Raw genomic sequence first — 20,195 nt, forward strand, 5'->3', positions numbered from 1 at the left:
TCTGAAGCGACCCTTTTTATTTGGGTGCCAGGAATAAAGGAAACATTTTCTTCAGTCAAAATTTCCCTTTTTTTTTTCATCCAGAATTCAGCACAAAGAGCTTGTCTGTCTCAGGGCTTTCTCTTGAGGCATGCTATTCTTTGCCTTACTTATTGTTTCCAAACCTTAGCCACTTGAAGGATTTATTGTGTTGGTTTTTTAACCTCTAATTTAGAGTCCATTGTATGCCAGCAAACTTTTGCATTAAAATCCCCACTCTGTGTGCCATGACTGTCATATTAGCCCATAATTTGGGCTTCTCTTTGGACAGGTACCACTGAGTAAAGGAATATTTAAAACCTCTTCTAGCCCTCATGGAAGAGTATTATTCCCTCCAGTGGTTTCCGAAAGGTTCACGCAGATTTAATAGGAACCACACAAACTTCAACACACATACAGAATTCCTGGTTTCAGTGATGTTGGAGCATGCATAAGGTCTGTGCATAGTGAACCACAACAGCACATAATGTTATTTTGGTAGCCCTTCCACCTCCACCATCCATCCTGTGATGCTTAAACATGGAAAAATCTCCTCAATCTCCAGATCTGGCTGTCAGAGAATGTCTGCAAAGCGCAGCACCCTGTAGACAGCACTGCACTAATGGTGCACCATGTTTCTTTTGCAGACAGAAAACACTTATTTGATTTTTTCCTCCTGTGTACCAGAAGGAAGCAGGGACTCCCTACTTCCAAAGGGTAAAGAGCCACTACCACGATAGCAATATCAGCCGTAGTAATCTACCTGTGACAGGATGGATAAGACTGACCTCCTGTCTATTAGCAGCAGGATTTTGTTGTAACAGCCTCTCCATGGCTGCGGGCAAAGTGAATTACCAAGCCATTAAAATGGACACTGGGCCCAACGCTATCCAATTTTACTGCAGTTGTACTTAGATAATCAAGTTTTATTACATCAAAGGGTAGGCCAGGCAGTTATCCGCGTGAATATTTTTCCTGAGGTAAGACAGCCCTGATTCCCTTCCCTTCCCCTCACTTAGGGACACTAAAGAACTCAGGCAGGAGCTGGCTGCAGAGACAGGTGGGTGAGGAGCAGAGGGAATATTGACTATTAAAGTAGTTTCTTGTCTGTATAGGATAAGGGAAGTTGAGTAGACAGATGGTCACTTTGTCTCCCTCCATCACTTGCATCTTCTGCTAAGAGCTAGCTATTTTTCCACTCATTTCAGCTCATATCCCAGTGCACCATCCATCACTCTCCTTGGAGAACAGTCTGCTGGCATGGCAAATAGAGGGATAAGGAGGACAGCAATGAAAAAATCAGCCCTGAGAACCTCCCTGCATCACAGCCCTTCCTATTTATTACTGCACCCAATGCACGCCAGCTTCTGTGCAAGTGACCAAGCAGCACTCCAGCCTGGGAAGTATCCCCATGCAACAGGGCTGAGAGGGTTCATTTTGCAACCGTGGTGGAAGAGTGGGATGCATAGCCAGAAATTTGCATCTTCCCTCTGGGTCTGATGGCAACAAGGACTTTCCATTGACATAGTAAGAGCCACAGAAGGCTCCTGCTCCATTCATCACGTTTGCTGGCATTGCTCCTTAATGTTGCATTCTTAGACTACCTTGTTTATTCATGTTTGGGATCTGGCAAGTGTCACCGTTGCCATCTAACCATTCTCCAATGCATTTACAAATTCTGCTTTTACATTAGTTCAAGTAATTCCTATTTTGTGATAAAACCATTATTTTTTGTTTAGCAACTGGCTCTCATCTCTTTGATTCACCGTTTTAAGCCAGTACCAAGTGTAGTGGCTTGGGTAGCCTAAGTCTGTAACTCTTCCTGTGGGTGAGAGGATTTCCAAAGGAACCAAGGCAGGCAGGCAATTACAGTGAGCCCACTGTGGGCTTTGGACATTGCACCTTCAAGTATTGCAGTCTTTCCTTCCACCAGCTGCGTGCAGAGGCTGGACAACCAGCCTGCTATCAGCTCTTCTCCTCCTTCCTGCTAGCCATACAATATGGCAGCTCCTGGATGCAGGAAATTCACCAAACTCAGAGGAGTCACAGTGTGGTTTCAGTCAGACATTAGATGCTGCCCAGCTGCAGCTCAGCTGGCTCCCACCTGCTTATCAGCAATGTCACATCTCCTTTTGCATTGCCCACCATCATGCATAATTCCTACAGTGTGTACGACTGTGCTCTGTGAGCAGGAGATAAACTCTCCCTCCCTGTACGTTTGCTACAGCTTTAGGATTCAGCTCTCTGTGTACTAGCAAGAGATTTAAAAAACTGATGTGAAATATAAAGATGTGAAAACTCCCGTCTGATCCAGAAAAGATGGTTTAATACCTCCCTGCTCTTTCAGCACCAGAAACAGCCGAAAATAGATTGACCTTGCCGCATGCATAAAAGTTAACAAGCAGAGGCTTTGCTGGAGGGATGGAGGCTCTGGAGCGTGGTTTCTCACCTGGGGATTCCCTCACTTTCCGAAGGAACAAACCCAACTCCTCTGGTAACTGCATCTCAGCTGATGTCAGCAAAACATTCTGGGTAATATTTTTCGTATTATTTTCCATCTCGGTTTTTCCCAAGACTGTATTTGTTTTTTTTCTTAATTATGGCTTTTCATTAACTACTCATCCTAATTCCTTCATGAGTGATTACCGCAGGTTCTCTCACTTCATTGCTCTTGCCCAGTCACGGATACCCTGCTCTGTAGCTGCCTTTGTAACTCCTCTAACTATGCTGAGCTTATACTTGTTACATTTCATTTCCTTCCTGACAGCTCCTCTAATTCACCCAGGTCATTGCAGCAGCTCCTAGATTATTAACTTTTGTCCAAAGTGTTGGACCATTTCTGTGCTAACATTTCCCCCCCTGGTCACTGCAGAATTCTCTTAAAATGTATTAAGAAATGGCCCTCTGAGAGATGCCTGAGGAGTCTTCTTGTTGGTGGAGACATGCAAGGAAGGCATGGACAGATCTGTGATGCTGAAAGCAGACAGATGTGAATCATAGAATGTCTTGGGTTGAAGGGACTTAAATATCATCTAGTTCTAACTTCTTGCCATGGGCAGGGCTGCCACCCACCAGACCAGGCTGTGCAAGGACTCATCCAACCTGGCCTTGAACACCTCCAGGGATGGAGCATCCACAGCTTCTCTGGGAACCCTTTGCCAATGCCTCTTCATCCACCGAGTAAAATATTTCTTCCTAACATCAAACCTAAATCTCCCCTCTTTTAGTTTAAAGCCATTCTCCTTTGTCCTGTCAATGAAATCAGATGCATAAGTCAGTAAAAAACAACTTCTCAGAGGTATGAAAAAGCAGGCTACTAGGTGTATCACCAAGAGATACAGCAGGTTGCACATGGGAAAGGGAAATAGAATTCACCAGCAGTATCCTGACCAGCATAAAAATGTACTTCCCTGGTGGATAAGAGAAAATAAGTTTGAAAGAGCTTCTGGTTGCAAAGAGCAGACCTGGTGAGCTTTGGGGCTGCATGGTGGCAGCAGGTGCCTAAGCAGTCTGGCAAGAGTCCTCCTCCTGGTGGCAGGACTCTCTGTCCCTGAGAGCGGGGACACAGGCAGGTTCACCCTCCAGAAGAAAGGGAGGTTGGATCAGAAAGTAGAGATGGTCACTGCCACTCAGTGCTCACAGCAAGCTGAGCGGCTGCGAGAGAGATCCAGGAGAGAACGTTTTATTTGAGGGAAGACAAGGAGAGAAGTGCAATCAGCTTGGCACGCGTGCTCAGAAAGGTGATAGAAGGAAAGCAAAATGTCCAAAGGTGCAAAAACAGTGAGACAGAGAAGAAGCAGCAAAACATGGAGACTTGAGCCATATTAGTGTCCTATGAGAGGTATTTTGAGAGCAGACGTGCCCTAGCCTCACTTTTCAAACTATGACTTTCATTGTGCACTTGTGAACCTCTCCTCAGCATCAGCATGGAAACAAAATCACTACCCTTTGTGAGAGTGTGCCATCAACCTGACAGCAACATGTGACCAAGGAGCAGAAGAACAGGTCAACAAAGCAGCAGATCTTTTTTCTCATCTGTGGATTTCCAAATTCAGCCAAAAAAACCCCAACAGACAAACCTTCCTGCCTTTGGGTTTCATGGAGTCAGCTGCCCTCAGTCTCCTAAAGCTGTCTGCTGTGCAGTAAGGTTAGTGGTGCTGGAGTGCACAAAACCCGGCTATGACCTTCACAGCCATCTCAAGACAGTGGCAACTGAGTTTCTGACAACTCTAATGAGTAGACAAAGGTATTTCAGAGCACACCACCTCTTCACAACATTTGTGCTGTGATGGTACCTTAATGCCTGAGCTAGGTGGTGCTGCATGGCCTGGCACGAACACTGAGTCAGGTGTTTCTCACTTGGGGCAGCTGGTGTAAGAGCCACCACTCTGGGCATCACCAGGGCTGTTGTCTCAAAAGAGGAACTATGGTTAACATCCTGATTCATCTCCTGAGATGCACTGGAATGCTCAGGTGCATGCCTGAGTCTTACACAAACCATCCAAGAATGAGCAGGCTGTGGAGTTTTGCCTGTCCTCTACTGCACAAGAGGAAGCATTATACTTGGCTATGTATGAGGTGTCCATCATCAGAAATAAACTTGTCCTTTCCTCATGGAAGGAGAGAGGAAGGTATAAGACAGACCTATTTTCTGCCTAGTGAATCTTCAATCTTGTCCTTTCACACTGACACAGTTACTGTATGTGTATGCTCACACTTCTCTGTGAAGTCTGTGGCTGGGCCTTCGCACAGCTTGGTAGATGTCTGACCTTGCACTCTTTTGCCAAGGCATGTGGCAAGAGGTTTCTGTTTGCCATGGAGACCATTCCCTACCTCATTTACCACATGCTGGAGTACTGTTTAATATCCCTCCTCCTGCTGAAGATGAGAAGATGCCATCCACTCCACCACAGGTGTTAACCATGGGCTGCGCCATATGCTTACAGGCCCTGGGGCAGTATCCCCATGGAGCTAGGTCAGAGCTCCACTGTCCCTGCCCTCAGGCAGGCCTCCCCCATGAGCGTGCAGGAACAGAGGGTGCTTCTGAGGAGATGGGAGCAAAGCCAGGGTGTTGGTGTGGAAAGGCACGAAGGTCGTGTCCTCGCTGCTGTGCCTGGGTTCGCTCTTCTGTGACACCGGGACTACATTTGCCTGCCTCACAGCCTGGTGAGTGTATCTACAGGGCTTCAGACTGGAGATGTTGTAAATGTCAGCTTTAATCACTGATGTGTCACAGGCTGGAAACACAGGCAGAAGAAGCGGCATTTGGGAGTAAGGAACTCTGGTATCTGCTCTAGAGCAGCCCCTCTGGGCTGCAAAAAGCAGGGTGAGACGATGAGCCACATGTGAACACAGCCACGTGTCTGCTCTCTGTCTCTCCCCTTGCACCAATGCAAGTGAGGGCAAAGCTCAGCAATGAGAGCTTAATGATGAGCTAAGGTGCAGCGTGCAAGGGAAGGAGGCTGAGGTTGCAGCACAGTGAATATACAAGAGCCAGAGTGACCTGGGCAAGTGGATAACGAATCGTCAGGATTACACGTGGTGGCAGAAGGATGAGGTTTGGAGTGGAATTATCGAGCTGATGATGGGAAAGTATCGCTGCATTCTACCGAGCGCAGGTAATGAGCAGCAAACAAGGCGAGAGCGGCACCGAGCCAGGGAGCAGGAGACAGAACATGATCTGTCACAAAGAGGCACAGATTGAAAAAGGGGAGCCATTAGCAGAAGGAGATAAATCTGTGGAGGGGGAAGAACGACAAGAAGGAGATATTTCTCCATACAATGGGAAGTATTTGTTTGTTAATGCTGTGCATCTCTGAAGAGTGCTATTAAGATACCTGGCTGCTGTGCTATACCTGAGATCATATTCCTATCGTGTGCCGTGTCATGGCACTCTGCACGTGTGTGCATCCCTGTCGGTGCGTGCTGCTGTGAGCGTGGTACATCCGTGTGAGTGATGAACTGCTTTCATCAGGCAGCATTAAGAGCTGAGAATTAGCACAGCTGTAAGTCATATTTCATGTTAGGTTACAGGGGAAAACGGTAGGAGAGAGGATTTATGCTCTCCGTATAAATGAACTTTATAAGCTTTTCTTCGCAAGGGAAAAGAAATAGAGCCTGATAAAGTTCTGTGCTAAGAAAAAAAGAATGGAAGGTTTCTAAAGTGGGGAAAAAACCACTTTTGTTATCACTGGTGATTACTCGAATTGATGCGGAACTGGTGTTCCAAAACAGGGCAGATTAGAAACAGTGACAGAGTGTGCCTCAGTGGTCCCCATTCTGCTGCTAGCTGAAATTACAGTCCAAAGCAGACGGGCTTCTGTGCCCCACAGATTCATAAAAATTCAAGAGCCACTCTCACCAGTCTCGTTTTGATAAATTCTTTTTGATTCAGTAACCTTTCTTAATGGAATTTCTCTCTCTCTTTTTCTCTTTTCTCTTACCCTTTTTCTCACTTTGGTCCCCGTACTTATTATTCCCTCCCACTCTCCTCCGTGGGAGTGCAGACCTCTGACTAAACAGCCATGTTGTAATCTGTACAGGAATTTACTGATGGTGCACGACAGAAGGAACTTAAAGGAAATTATGCATTTCTCAGATCTACCCTGGGGCACACAAATCAAAGTCTCCCTTGAACACTGTCTAGTAAAACTGAGAGCAGCGACACTTTATATGGAAATCAGATGATCCTAGGACATAATATAGCTAAACATATATCAAAACATAGCGACAATTAATGCAGAAACCACTTTTTCCTTAGCGAGGGTATGCACCTCGATTTTGTTTTATTTCTTCTGTGTTCTCCTGGTGTGTGCCTGTTCCTCAGGTGATGAGAAAAATCCTGTGAGGAATATGGCTTCATCGGGCAGGCTCCGGAGCTCGTGATCCTTTTTCATCTTTATGTTGCTTATAGGCCACCTTTGTTTTGCACTGAGTCTTTCCACTGCTTTAAGAAGGGTGTTTGGAAAAGGTCAAAGAGTAGCAAATACCTTCATCTCAGCTGCCTCGTGGACTCAGTCAGAAAGGGAAGAGCATAATTTGGGGTGGCCTGATAGCTGATGGTACTACTCGGGTAGGGAGAGGTGCAGGAGAACGTATCTAATTCTCTAGGTTTTTTTCACTGCGTTCATGCTTGTTTTTTTAACAAAAGGCGTAGTGTGGCCATGTGTTGTCCCATACGCAACAGCAGCTGCTTTCACTCACACCCGTTCCTTCCCGGGGGATGAGCCATTACCAGCAGAGCCCCTCCAGCTGTTGTGGCGATGGCTGTGCACCAGCAGCTGCCATGTGCAGGTTCGTCGCAGCTGGGACATCGATCCCACAACATCTGCGATGGCGTCACTTCCCTGGGGGTCCTGAAGACCTTTCACATTGCTTTCTGGATGAAGTGGGATGGAGAGATCTACGTACAGAGAAGGTTCTATGCCAGAACCAAATGGAAAAGCAGAGTAGCTAGGGATGATTGTGTTTATTCCACTGGCGTCCCTTTTTGAAATAATTCACTTTCTGCAATGCTTTGTTTTGTCATCTTAAAGCAGGAGGAATCAACTCATTTTTGGGAAGCATAAGAAGGAATGAAGAAGGCCAAGTTCAGCATCCCTTGGGGTGCTCTGATGTGATGAACTCACGGATTAGCCCAAGCCCATTCCCACTCCCGTAGCTGCATGGGATCTGATGGCAGCCTGCAGCTCACCCCCAACAGAGCACAGCGATACAGGTCAGCTCATCCATAAACACTACCAGGCACCGAAACAGAGGCAAGGAAGAACATACAGCCAGAGCACGGAGCGTGTTAACAGGTGTACAGGTTCAAGCTCCTATTCCGTGACAACCTTTCTGTGGGCAAGTCAATCAGTTTCTCTGTGCTGCATTTATGTATTCATAAATTCAGAATGAAACTAGTTTATGGTCTCACAGGGCCACTATGAAAGGCAAATCATATTAAATACTGTAACCTACTCTAGTACTGTGACACCAGCAGCAATTTAAGAAGCAAAGAGAGAAAGAGGGAGGTTTTATACACAGTTTGCCTTTGCGGGAGATGAAGCGCAGACAGTGATGTCACCCCTTAGGAGAGCAACACAACACTGGAAACATTTGTGACTTCCTCCATAGTATACCCAGCGGCTGCCCACCACCTGCCAAGAGGCCATCGAGAAGGGCGGCCAGGCTCTGTATGGTGCTGCATGGCAGTAGGACAAGAGACAACATGAAGCGAAACAAGGGACCAAGAGAGGTTCAGACTCGCCAGAAGGAGAAGCTTTCTCCAGAAGGGAGCATTTTGAAGCTGAGCCCTCTGTGAGCAGGAGATTACTCTGGAAACCTCCTGAGGTCCCTTCCCACCTCCTCAGGCCTCTTCCTCTGCCAGTCAAAATAGAACCACGGAATCATAGAATGGCCTGGGTTGAAAAGGACCACAATGATCATCAAGTTTCAACCCCCCTGCTATGTGCAGGGTCGCCAACCACCAGACCAGGCTGCCCAGAGCCACATCCAGCCTGGCCTTCAATGCCTCCAGGGATGGGGCATCCACAACCTCCTTGGGCAACCTGTTCCAGTGCGTCACCACCCTCTGTGTGAAAAACTTCCTCCTAATATCTAACCTAAACCTCCCCTGTCTCAGTTAAAAAAGATATATATCCTTGTCTTTGTTAATGGCAAAGAAGGAGAGATCACTGTGGAAAGGTATTCATGTTTTAAAAGATTGTTTATGCAGATATCATATCTGGAAAAAGTCCCTGCTAAGTGCACCGTATCTGTTAAACACCTGAGGACATGGAACAAGTCCTAATGCGGTGCCTGGTTCATACTTCTCAGCAGATATTATCTCTTAATTTCTTTTACATGGCAGATGAGAAGGTATTTTCCCTTCAGTCAGAAACAAACACGCATTTGTTTCCGACATCACAGGTACCGCTGAGAAATGGGCTTCCTGCTGTGTTTTTTTCTGTTCCTGTTTTGAACAATACATAAACTATCCTATTAAGAACAGAAAAAGGGCCTGGAGTTAGAAATGCCTCTATCTACAACAATACCTCAGGACTGCTGGCATTACAACACTATCACATATGCAAGCAACAGTAGTAAGATGTCAAGGAGATAAAGGAGGAACCGGAGATGGTATTTCCATGAATGAAACTGAAAATACGGGTGCCATGGCAAGTCCCTGGCTGCCCTGCTATCTTCCCACCAGCTGTGTGTAGGTGTTTCTGCTGGGCTGAGGGAGAGGTGCGGTCTCAGAGGAGCAGCTCTTCTGTGCAAGCAGTGGAAAGGGCAGTGTGTGTGTGCATCCTCAGGTGACCAGCCCGTACAGACCTGATGGAGCTTGACTGAGGGTGTTATTTATTTCTTCTTTTCATGTGAGTATGCCTGTGCAGCAGTGCAAGCAAAGAGCTGCTGAAACTCCAGTTCAGCACTTGAAGTGCTGATGCTGTCCTGCATCCCTATAAACAAATGCTTTAGTATCCTGTGGGATTAAAAACTACAACATAAGTAGGAGGGTATGGTCACAGTATTTGTTGTGCAGGCTGGATGAAGTTAGGCCGTATGTCATCCTCGCAGAAAATGGACTGGAGAGCAGCTCTGAGATAGGCTGTATCCCTCTTAAACAACACTGCATATTACAGCAGTTGAAACTCAGCCAGTTGCTTCTCAAAGAGCAACGCACAGCAGATGCCTTCACCATCATGCCCTGTCACATGAAGATTAATAAGCCATGAGGACACTAACAATCTAGCTCCCCTGCTTGGTCAGTGAAATACAATACTTGCTACTTGCTGGGAAATAAGGGCATAGTTCTGGACAGGTACAGCTATTGGGGCTGCTCAGAGGAGGTGAGACTACCACCTTGCTTTTGCACTGGCACCACGATGCCAGCAACTTCTACCTTCACTGAGTATTTGAGGAGGGTCATATGCTGCCAAGAGAGCACAGTTCTTGCCAGCTGGTCCTCAGCAGCAGGTACAGAGAAGATTGATTGGAAGGCAGATGGAGGTAACTTCACCTGGAAACGTCTGCTTGCCTTTGGGAGGGGGGCCTCTGCTCCAAAGGAGAATATTACAACAACAGCAATAAGAAGAGAATCCTGGATAAACTGCAAGGGTACATCTGAATGAGAAATGGGAAAACACAGTGGGAAAAGGAGTAGAGAAAGAAGGAATAAAGTTTAGAGAAGATGCTCAGGTTTTCATAAAATGAGGGGTCGAAGGAATAATAAAGGAGAAATAAAGGGGAATGGAGCATTTGGGTAGTAGATAAAAGGCAAGCAGGAGGATTGTTGGGAAATAAACTCACGAATAAAGAGCAAAATAGAGAAGGAATAGGAGCAAAGGTGTTGCTGCAGAAGGTTTGCATTGGCTCTTGTGATGATGGCTACCCAGGTGCCTCGGTGCTGTGCTCCCCCCTCCTGGCTGGGAGCACGGTAAAGATGCCCTATACAAAGCCAGCACAGCCCTGCAGAACCTACAGGCCATGCAGCACATCATCCTGTTATTAGGTCTGTACCCCACCAAAAATGCCTGCTTAAAGATTGGTAGCTGAGTGTTGTAGAGCCCAGGAGCCAACACTTGAAAGATAATTATGTGTCTAATACTTGTAAATTAACATGTAGCTTCTGAAGTCATCAGGCTATTTAGTCAATTGGAAAGGTTCTCTTCTCTTCCCTCTCTTCTCTTCCCTCCCCTCCCTTCCCCTTCTCTATCCTTTTTTTTCTTCTTCTTCTTCTTTTTTTTTTTTCCAGGGCATGCCATATAGTGTGGAACTGTTGATGTGTTTATGATGGTTTTATCTTGAAGACATCTGCTTATGCCAAGGGAATAGTATGAACTCTCAGTGACCTATAGAGCCTGCATTCCTAATTAGTGGAAAAATATTCTGTAATCAGGGCATTGCCACTTCAATGGAGTCTAAAGATAGAAAGGTTATGTCCTTGTCTGGGGTCACGAATCATCTTTCCTGACTTTATAGCTTTATTCTGACTTAGAGTTAACCAGGTGCAAAGCAGTAAGCAGGAGGACCAGATTACACTCTGTCTCAGAATACATCTACCCTGAGGGCTTACCTTATGTTTTTACTCACATTTTTTGCTTCCAACATCTAACAAACACAACAAACCTTTAAGCATGACTGGGTAAGTGCTCTGAAACAATGTCTGCTTTTATGGCTGCTTTGCTGCAGGCATCGAGCCCTGAGAAGCTGCCAAAAGCCCAAGGAGCTGAGCTCCTACCCTCCAGCATCCTCACACCCCTCCCAGCACCCACCAGCCATTCTCAACACTCCATCCCCATTTGCATCCTACTCCTGCCTTTTCATCTGTTTTTTGTTTGTTTGTTTTTAATTTGCCTTCTAGCTACTTGCCCTTTTTATATTCTCCAGAGCATCCTCCAGCTCTGGAGCCACCATGCCTCCATCATCCACTGCTTGGCCCTGCCATGGTGAGGAGTCAGAAACTGGTTTCTCTCAAGGCCTCTTGCTGTGTCCCACAGCCCAAAAGGGACAGCCAGCTGATCCACTGGGATATATCATAGCTGGGTGGATAGTATGGGTAGGATAGTGATAGACAGAAACAGAGTTGCTTATCCAGGAGGCATGCTGATCTAGAGATTCTCCCACCTGCCCTGTTTTCTCTCCCTGACTCGTGGATCTGTCACAACTTCTCTGGAACAGAGAACTTCAGAAAACTGAAAATCTCTATAACTGCATGTCAACATTGCATCTTGTTCCTTCTGTTGACTGAAGCACAAATTTGAGGCACAAATGTAGGTTGGAAGAGCTGAGTCTAAGTCTGTAGCTGGGAGATGTTACATTCTGATTTCATGCTTTTGGTAGAAGGTGTCTCCCCGCCTGCAGAACATCTATTTTACAGCAGGAACTGATTATTGGATTGAGTTTATGTAGTGTGTCTACATGGCTTATCAATGAAAGAGCCACCAAAATCTGTAAGTAGTGCAGCGCTTGTGTGACGGTGGCCTCCCAAACTGAGATGCAGTGGCATGAAAAACACTGAGTCCTCCCAGCTGAAGAATACTTTCCAGGAAGTCATGAACTGTTGCTGTGGAATGATAATTAGAGTTAGTTTAATACGTGAAGATTAGTCTCTTCTTTTTCCCAGCAGCTAAGCTTTCTGTTCACCTCTGCAGGAACTCCTCTGTGAGCCCACAGGAAGACACTGTCTCAAATAGGCGTTCGTCTCTCCATCCTTCTCCTCTCACTTACTGGTAGCTACAACTCTGTGACAGCCTGATGGGAGCCCTTGGGAACTGTTCTTGCTTACTTGTAAAGAAGTATAAAACTCTGTTCTGAAATTAAAAAGAAAATATTAAGGTTGAAGAAGAACTGGGTGGTGAATTAAGCTGAGAAAAACGCCTGTAGGAAATTCACAGTGAATGCTCCTTTGTCCAGAGTTAGCCTCTCTCAGGCATGTTCCCTTACACAGTGTATGCCAACATATAGATTTCTGGATTGTTTTTTATTTGTACAGGTGAACAGTGACAATAATTCATGGTTCAGGTTGTCTAGAGGACTGGGAAGTAATGATAATAGACTTAGTTCCTTCAGTAGTGTCCAAAAAGTGATGGTTAGAGCTGAATAATTCAGAAAGTTTTCAGGTAATCTTAGCTTAGGCCCTGATCTTCCCAAGGCAATGCTCATACTTCATTTCTGGCTTGCACAGTCACGCTGAACGCAATGGCAGCAGGGTAACACATCTGAAGCTAAGCTTATCATAAATCAACTTTCTGTATCAGGGCCTCTATCACAGTCTGTTCAGAGATATGCCATAGGAAAAGAAAAAGGGTAAATAAGTTTGCTATGGCCCCATTTAAATTCCTTTTGTGTTCGTTTCCTCTGACAGTTTGGGAAATAGACCTTCAGTAATAAAAAAAAAAGAAAATACAGAAAAGGATGAGGAAACAGTGATAGAGAAGGATGAGGAAACAGTGTTTAAAGCCACGTGTAAGTTCTTGTGAAAACCAAATAGTGTGTTTGCATATGCTAGCATTCAGGCTAGGTGTTCCCGCACGATTCCTGTCAGGAAAAAGATACCATGCATATGATTTATCAGGCAGCCACCGACTATGTACTGTGGATATTTGCTTTCAATCCACCGAGTTCAAGATTAGAAAAGGTATCTGTTGAATTCATTTGAATAGCAAATAGACTGGGGAATCACAATCTGTTCCTAGCTATTCAATGGATGATAACCGGTAATTCATTAAATATATTAGTCTCTCCATTCTAATAATTATTAGAGCAGAGACAGAAGTTTGAAAACAATCATTTCGAGAACAGTGCAGCATTTCTATGTGCAAGTGATAAGTGACATATTTCAGCACGTGCGCTCCTTGGCTTCTGGATCAGCCACAGTCACCTCGTGACAAATCTCCTCGGCTGCTGCTTGGTGGATAGATGACAGTGCACCCCACACAGCACAGGTATGAGGACTTCTAAGATCAAAGCAGAAGTTAGCAACGTTATCCATGTGGCATTACATCTTGACCCCTGCGTGTATGTACAGTTACGGAAGTTAGTCACCTACAGTGCTTACAAATTAATTTCATCAAACAGTTGAGTTGATCGGCACTGTGAGCACAAGGAAGCAGACCTTGGGCATTTTCATCTTGCATGAAACCATGAACGAAAGGACTTTGAGGACAACTGGTAGGGAAAAAAAAAAAAAAGCAAAAGCACTTTTGGGAGAGGAGAGCGCTGAGATCCATCAGTATTCAGTATTTCTGGGAGGAAGGCTCTATCTGTAGGGAATCTGGCCAGGACTGAGGCAGGTTTGTGATCTCCTTTCCAGGCAGCTTTTCCACAGGGTGCTCATCCTGTTGGAATTGCGGCTGGAAGACCACAGCCTTGCATGGTGACTCATAATTTGGAGAACCAAGTAGAAATTCAGCCTCTCTGATTCACAGAGGATTTAGGAAATGCTTGCTCTTAGCTCAGAAGCCATTTCGTCAGCTGAAGGCAGAAGCAGGTGGATGCCCACAGAAACATCTGGAAAGTCAGCATTACACGTGGAAAGAAGACAGAGCACTAAGAGAGATGGCAGACTGCCATTCTGTTTTCACTCAGTTAATATGTTCCCTCCTCCACTTGCTCACTATGTCTTTCCAGGCTTCATAATCTCTGGTGGACATACCAAGGGGTGGAGCTGGGCTGGCAACCATCGCCATGCATCACTGCTCCTACAAACACATAGTACTAGTATGGGCAGACGGCATCGTTGTGCTGATCATCATCCTCTGAGTCAGCCATTTGCAAACACCTTCTCCAGGCTGTCATCTTGCCACTAGGAATTCAAAATCTGAGTCAGAACCCAATTTAAACTGCTATAATTAACAGTCCCGATTTAACCGAATCTCACAGTTTGTCATGTTGCATTCTCTGTGTACATCTGAAAATCTCTCTCCAGGGCTCCCAAAGAGCCTCAGTGGTTTCAGGCTCCCACCAAGACCAAGTCCAACAGCCACCAAACAAACCTGTCCTTGCTGGATTCATCTCACCATTAAATACAGAAATATCACAGATGATGGGTTGGATGTTGACGTGGACTTTTCTATAAATACTGCTGGTGAGGGCAAAGCCCGGGTGCGACATGAAGGAAAGAAGGGTGGAAGTATCTCACTTGCTCAGAAGCCCCAAAAAACTTAGAATGGTTGAGACTCCTATGAAGGAGATAATTATACACTGCACAAGCTAAAAACAAGCACTTTTTTTCTTTATTGTTTCTAAATGATGTTATTATGAATGAAAATTCACTCTGAGGAAGGTCTCCAGTTACTGTGGATGCTTAGGAGAGCCCCTGAGTTTACTTTTAGGGAACGCAGTGCTATTGCAAATAAGGTGACCTGGGGACTATCTGATGGTTTTTCAGCCATAAGTGACAGCAAGCTGGACTGTGGGTGGAAGTGCATTTTTGAAAACACTTATTTTTACGATTTAAGGAGGAATTTTTATGTCCTCTGCTTTTTTTCTTTACTTTCATCTGACCATCAGGGAGCACTTCTGTGCTGCACAGGTGGCAGAACAGTGGCACAGGCTGCCCAGAGGCTGCGGAGCCCCCTCTTTGGAGCTCTTCAGAAGATGCCTGAGCACACTGCTCCAGGCGTCCCTGCTTGGGCAGGGGTTGGGCCAGATGGACTCTGAGGTCCCTACCACCCCCAGCCTTGATGGAATTCTGTGATTCCTTTCAATTCTCTGAATGATGGATTTAGTCTTTTGTGTTGTGCTGCTATTGTTTTTGCAGAGCTATTTCAAGGCTGCCACTGTGAGCTCCCCTCTCAACCTAAGTGCTGCACTACTGTAGCTGGAGAGCCATCCACTTAGCGTTCACATAGGCGAAACATTTGAGGGACATAAAGAGAGGGACTCTTTATCCGGGAGTGTAACAATAAGACAAGGGATAACGGCTTTAAACTAAAAGAGGGGAGATTTAGATTAGTTGTTTGGAAGAAATTCTTCACAATGAGGCTGGTGAGGCACTGGAGCAGACTGCCCAGAGAAGCCATGAATGTCCCATAGCTGAAATTGCTCAAGGCCAGGTTGGATGGGACTTTGGGCAACCTGATCTAGTGGAAGCGGTCCCTACCCACGACAGAGGACTTGGAACAAAATAGTCTTTCAGGTATCTTCTAACTCAAGCAATTCTGTGATTCTTCAGTTCTACGACTCTATGAAGAGATTGCCTCAATTTCATATAGCAGATGATCAGACAAGTTGGGATTATTGCCATGGCTTCAAATCTGCTTGAGATAGTCTGTGCCCTAAACTACACTTATTTAGCTGCCTTGATATTTCGCTGTCATTCCTCTTCATCCTGAGCTTCCCATGTACACCCACTAGGGATTTCATTCTGTGAACACTTCCAGCTGAAACTGTACCATGGAATTTTTAATGATACTTAGACATTGCCTCGCTTTCTTTCAGAAATATCTACATGTCAAAAATTATGGACGTTTCTGAAGAAGTCACTGAGCTAAAGACTTCTAAAGAAGTCACATCCTGTCATGCCAGATGTGTCAAACCTTCATGTTTCAGCGCTGATCAATTTACTGTCTTCTCATGACGTTGTCTTCATTATTTTAGCATGAGTTTTACATATCAGCATATAAATTATCATTGTATATCTTTGGAGACAAAGAGAAACGCATTTTTTGACGATAGGATTTTAAATATCTTGAATGTATTTCCATACTGAATCAGGAAAGTGTTCCTCATATCTAACTCTGGTTTTTCATTGGCTTTTAGATACTGTGTGCATACATTATGTCATATTTATAGTAGTATATGTCTGTACATAAACTTACACATACGCAGAAAAAAAAAATCAAATCGAGATGTCATTTATACTCTCAATGACCAAGCTGGGGAACAAAATTTTGCCTCATCACACATCTTTCTACTTCAGTGAATTATTTTTATTGATGTCACAAGTCTTAATTTTAAATCCAGTTTTGATGAAAAAAGTAGCTGATCATCTGCCCTGTTATTATACAAAATACATTTATATCGAGTGGTAGGAAATATAATTTGTAGAATGATTAATTACATAATGATTATAGTGGAGAAATATATTCTCTAACAAAATTTGTTAAATGGAGGAATTTAATATGAAATAGTAGATTTCCAAATTTATACAAATAACACCAGATGGTGAGTAGCTAGTTTTAATTAAATTAAGTTTGATAATTATAGCTGATTAATTTTTAGGTTTGACTCAGATTAGAAAGAATGCACTATTTTCCTGTAGATTTATTTTTAGCTCCCTTGCAAGGCTGTGAATATCAGTGTGTGCTGAGGTCCGGCCAGGTCCCACAGCTGCCAGCTCGCAGCATCTCTGTGGGACCCAGCGGTGCTCCTGCAGCTGGGAGGATGCTCGGGCCAGGACTACCTGATGGAAGTCAGAAGTAGTTTTGCCAATGGAAGAAGGAGGAAGTTTCTGCCGCAGGACCAAAATATGTTTTCACAACCCAATCTACTGACTCAGCTGCTTTGAACAAAGAGAAAAGCTCAACGTGACCTCTTTGCATATGCACACAATTGCACATGCTGCAGCTTGTGTCCTGGGACATCTTCTCAGGGAGGAACATGTAAGGGCTGAAGCCTGGAAGCAAAGAGTCCCAGAGCTTGTCCCCCACTCTAGCACACTCGGTCTCATCACTGCTTTCCATAAGACCGTCTGATCTGGTCCCACAGTTGATCTGACCAGGTCCCAGTGGTTCCACTGAACCACAGAAATATGCTTAAAGCCACGAATGTGTACAAGCTCTTTTCAGACTGTGGAAAGAGACCAAATCTTACTCTGCAGGACCTAGAACCTGATGCTCTGTGCTCACCGCTCTGTGGGAATCACCTCCCACCTTTGGATCAAGTGAAGTGTAATGTGGACAAATCAGAATGCACACAGGCCTTTCTAACTGATACAGGCTTTGCAGTTTCAGCTACAAGACCAAGTGAACATTTTCATCATTTTTTTGGGCTACATCTGCAAAATGGGTGCTGGCTTCAGAGATGTCTGGGAAGGATCAGTTTCTCCCTAGCAGCAAGAGGCTGAATGTAATGTTTGTCTGAGAGTAACTGTGAGACATTTTCTGATGATCAGGGAAGGACTCATTCAGCATGCTTGAGCTTGTGGTGTGCTTCTCAACTGCTTGGGCTGTTAACCTGTCTCCTGGTGCCTGTACACCATAAAAAGAAGTAGGGACTGAAAAGATTTGATTCATTGTCTCATCACAGCACAAAAGTACACTGAATATTGTAATTATAATTAAATATTGTAATTATAATTGAACATTACAATTTAAAAATTGAATATTGAATTAAACAGAGTTTTAAGTAGATGCCTACAACTGCTCTAAGCTATCAGGTGCTTCTGACTTCCAGCAAATAACACGTTAGGCTACAGGAAGCCAGTCTGAGAGCATACTCTCCATTCTGGATGATATGAAACTTAAAAGATGCCTTAAATAATTTCTCACTGCAGAGCTTTCTCAGAGCCAGCACTTGGACTGGCACTCAGGCAAGGTGGTGCTGTCCTGCCTCCTCCCTCTCAAGTCCCTTCTCTTTTATCTCAGTTTTCTCTCTGCAGGGTTCTTCTTCCATTATCTGCCTAGTGCAAATCCAGTCTCCTCCTCTGCTTTCTTTTTTGTGTGCGTGTGCTGAAAAGTGGCCTCCCTGAATTTGTGTTATATTGATTATGTAAATCAGCGCTTCTCCTCTAGATTGCTTTTTCTTTGTGAACTGGGAGTATAATTTGCAGTCTTCTACCTGATAATTGTGAGTATAATTTGAGCTGTCTCTTTGTGGAGTCATCAGTGACTGTTTTAATTTCCATATGTGAGCGGTGCTATTTTTCTTTAACTTTTTTTTTCCTTAATCCTGCCTCTTTCTGAACTAATGGATTGATTCTGCTGCTCATAATAGCATCACCTGAAGTGTATTTTGGAATTTCTGCTGCTGCTGAGATTGAAATTTATCTACAGTGTGACACATTTCTCAACATTTTCAGAAAAGACATAATCTTGTAACTATCAACCTGACAATAAAATTGTCTATCTGTAATGGAAAATGGAGGACTCAAATATGGTCATTTTTTTTTCACTGTGAAACCGTTTCAAAATAAGTAAAACAATACCATTTTGTTGTGAATAGTACATGTCTTTCATCAACTTGAAATGCCAACTATAGATATCAAAATTAAAATAATGAGAGGTTCGTGACATACTGTTCTTTTATTCAGCAACAAATGCAACCTACTTACGCAGGGCCATGTAGCACGTCTAGCAGCAAATGAGATATTATAAATCTATTCGAAATGTTTCTAAAGCACAAGGGAAACAAAAATCGAATAGCCTTTTCCTGGCAAGTCCTTCAGAAAAGAAGGCCATTGTTTCATTATGCCATTTTCAAAAAGCAATGCAAGAAGTTTCTTCCCCTCTTGTTGAGGTGATATTGCTGTTGGCTAAGGGCAAACAACATGATGAAGGTTTTAAGAGGCATGGATGGACAGGAACTCTGTCCTCGAATGTTCCAGCATGAGAACCTAAGCCAGCTCCCATTAGTGCCAGTAGTGTCTGGAGAAGGTTCCCAAGGCACTCAGAGGCACAAGGCTGGGACACAGTAAGGACAGGGTCTCTACAGTTCTCTGTAACTTACCAATGGGAACACAGCCAATGAGCTCCCTTCTGCTTTCCAGGTTAGATGAGGCTTTTCAAGCCCGGCCCCGTGGAAAATCTGCCTAAGACGTGTTTGGATGGATCTAGCTTCTTTGGGACTGCATTTTCATAGAATCATAGAATCGCTAAGGTTGGAAAAGACCCACAGGATCACCCAGTCCAACCATTCACCCATCACCAATGGTTCTCGCTAAACCGTGTCCTTCAACACAACGTCCAAACGCTCTTTGAACACCACCAGGGTCGGTGACTCCACCACCTTTCTGGGCAGCCCATTCCAGTACCTGACCACCCTTTCAGAGAAGCAGTATTTCCTAACGTCCAGCCTGAACCTTCCCTGGTGCAGCTTGAAGCCATTCCCTCTAGTCCTATCACTAGTCACCCGAGAGAAGAGGCCGACCCCCAGCTCACTACAACCTCCCTTCAGGTAGTTATAGAGAGCAATAAGGTCTCCCCTGAGCCTCCTCTTCTCTAGACTCAACAATCCCAGCTCCTTCAGCCGCTCCTCGTAAGGCCTGTGCTCCAGACCCCTCACCAGCTCTGTTGCCCTCCTCTGGACACGCTCTAGGGCCTCGATGTGTTTCTTACAGCAAGGGGCCCAAAACTGGACACAGTACTCGAGGTGCGGCCTCACCAGTGCTGAGTACAGGGGGACAATTACTTCCCTGTTCCTGCTGGCCACACTATTTCTGATACAAGCCAGGATGCCATTGGCATTCTTGGCCACCTGGGCACACTGCTGGTTCACACTCATGTTCAGTCTAGTGTCAATCAACACCCCCAGGTTCATTTCCTCTCCACAGTCTTCCAGCCACTCTGCCCCAAGCCTGTAGTGTTGCCTGGGGTTATTGTGGCCAAAGTGCAGGACCTGGCATTTGGTCTTGTTGAATCCCATCCCATTGGCTTCAGCCCAGCTAGCCAGCCTATCCAGATCCCTCTGTAAGGCCTCGCTACCCTCAGGCAGATCGACACTTCCAGCCAGCTTGGTGTCATCTGCAAACT

The 20,195-nt window shown here is 44.9% G+C and overlaps 1 long non-coding RNA gene across 1 annotated transcript; it reads left to right on the forward strand.

Annotated features, from left to right (window-relative positions):
* Window positions 1–5,390: 5,390 nt before the first annotated feature.
* On the forward strand, window positions 5,391–18,586 carry LOC121110328. Its single transcript, XR_005858522.2, has 2 exons — window positions 5,391–5,636; window positions 7,554–18,586. It is a non-coding gene; the product is annotated as an uncharacterized LOC121110328 (long non-coding RNA).
* The last annotated feature ends 1,609 nt before the right edge of the window (window positions 18,587–20,195 follow it).

Source organism: Gallus gallus, chromosome 3 (assembly GCF_016699485.2).
Source record: "Gallus gallus isolate bGalGal1 chromosome 3, bGalGal1.mat.broiler.GRCg7b, whole genome shotgun sequence".
Lineage (NCBI taxonomy): Eukaryota > Metazoa > Chordata > Aves > Galliformes > Phasianidae > Gallus > Gallus gallus.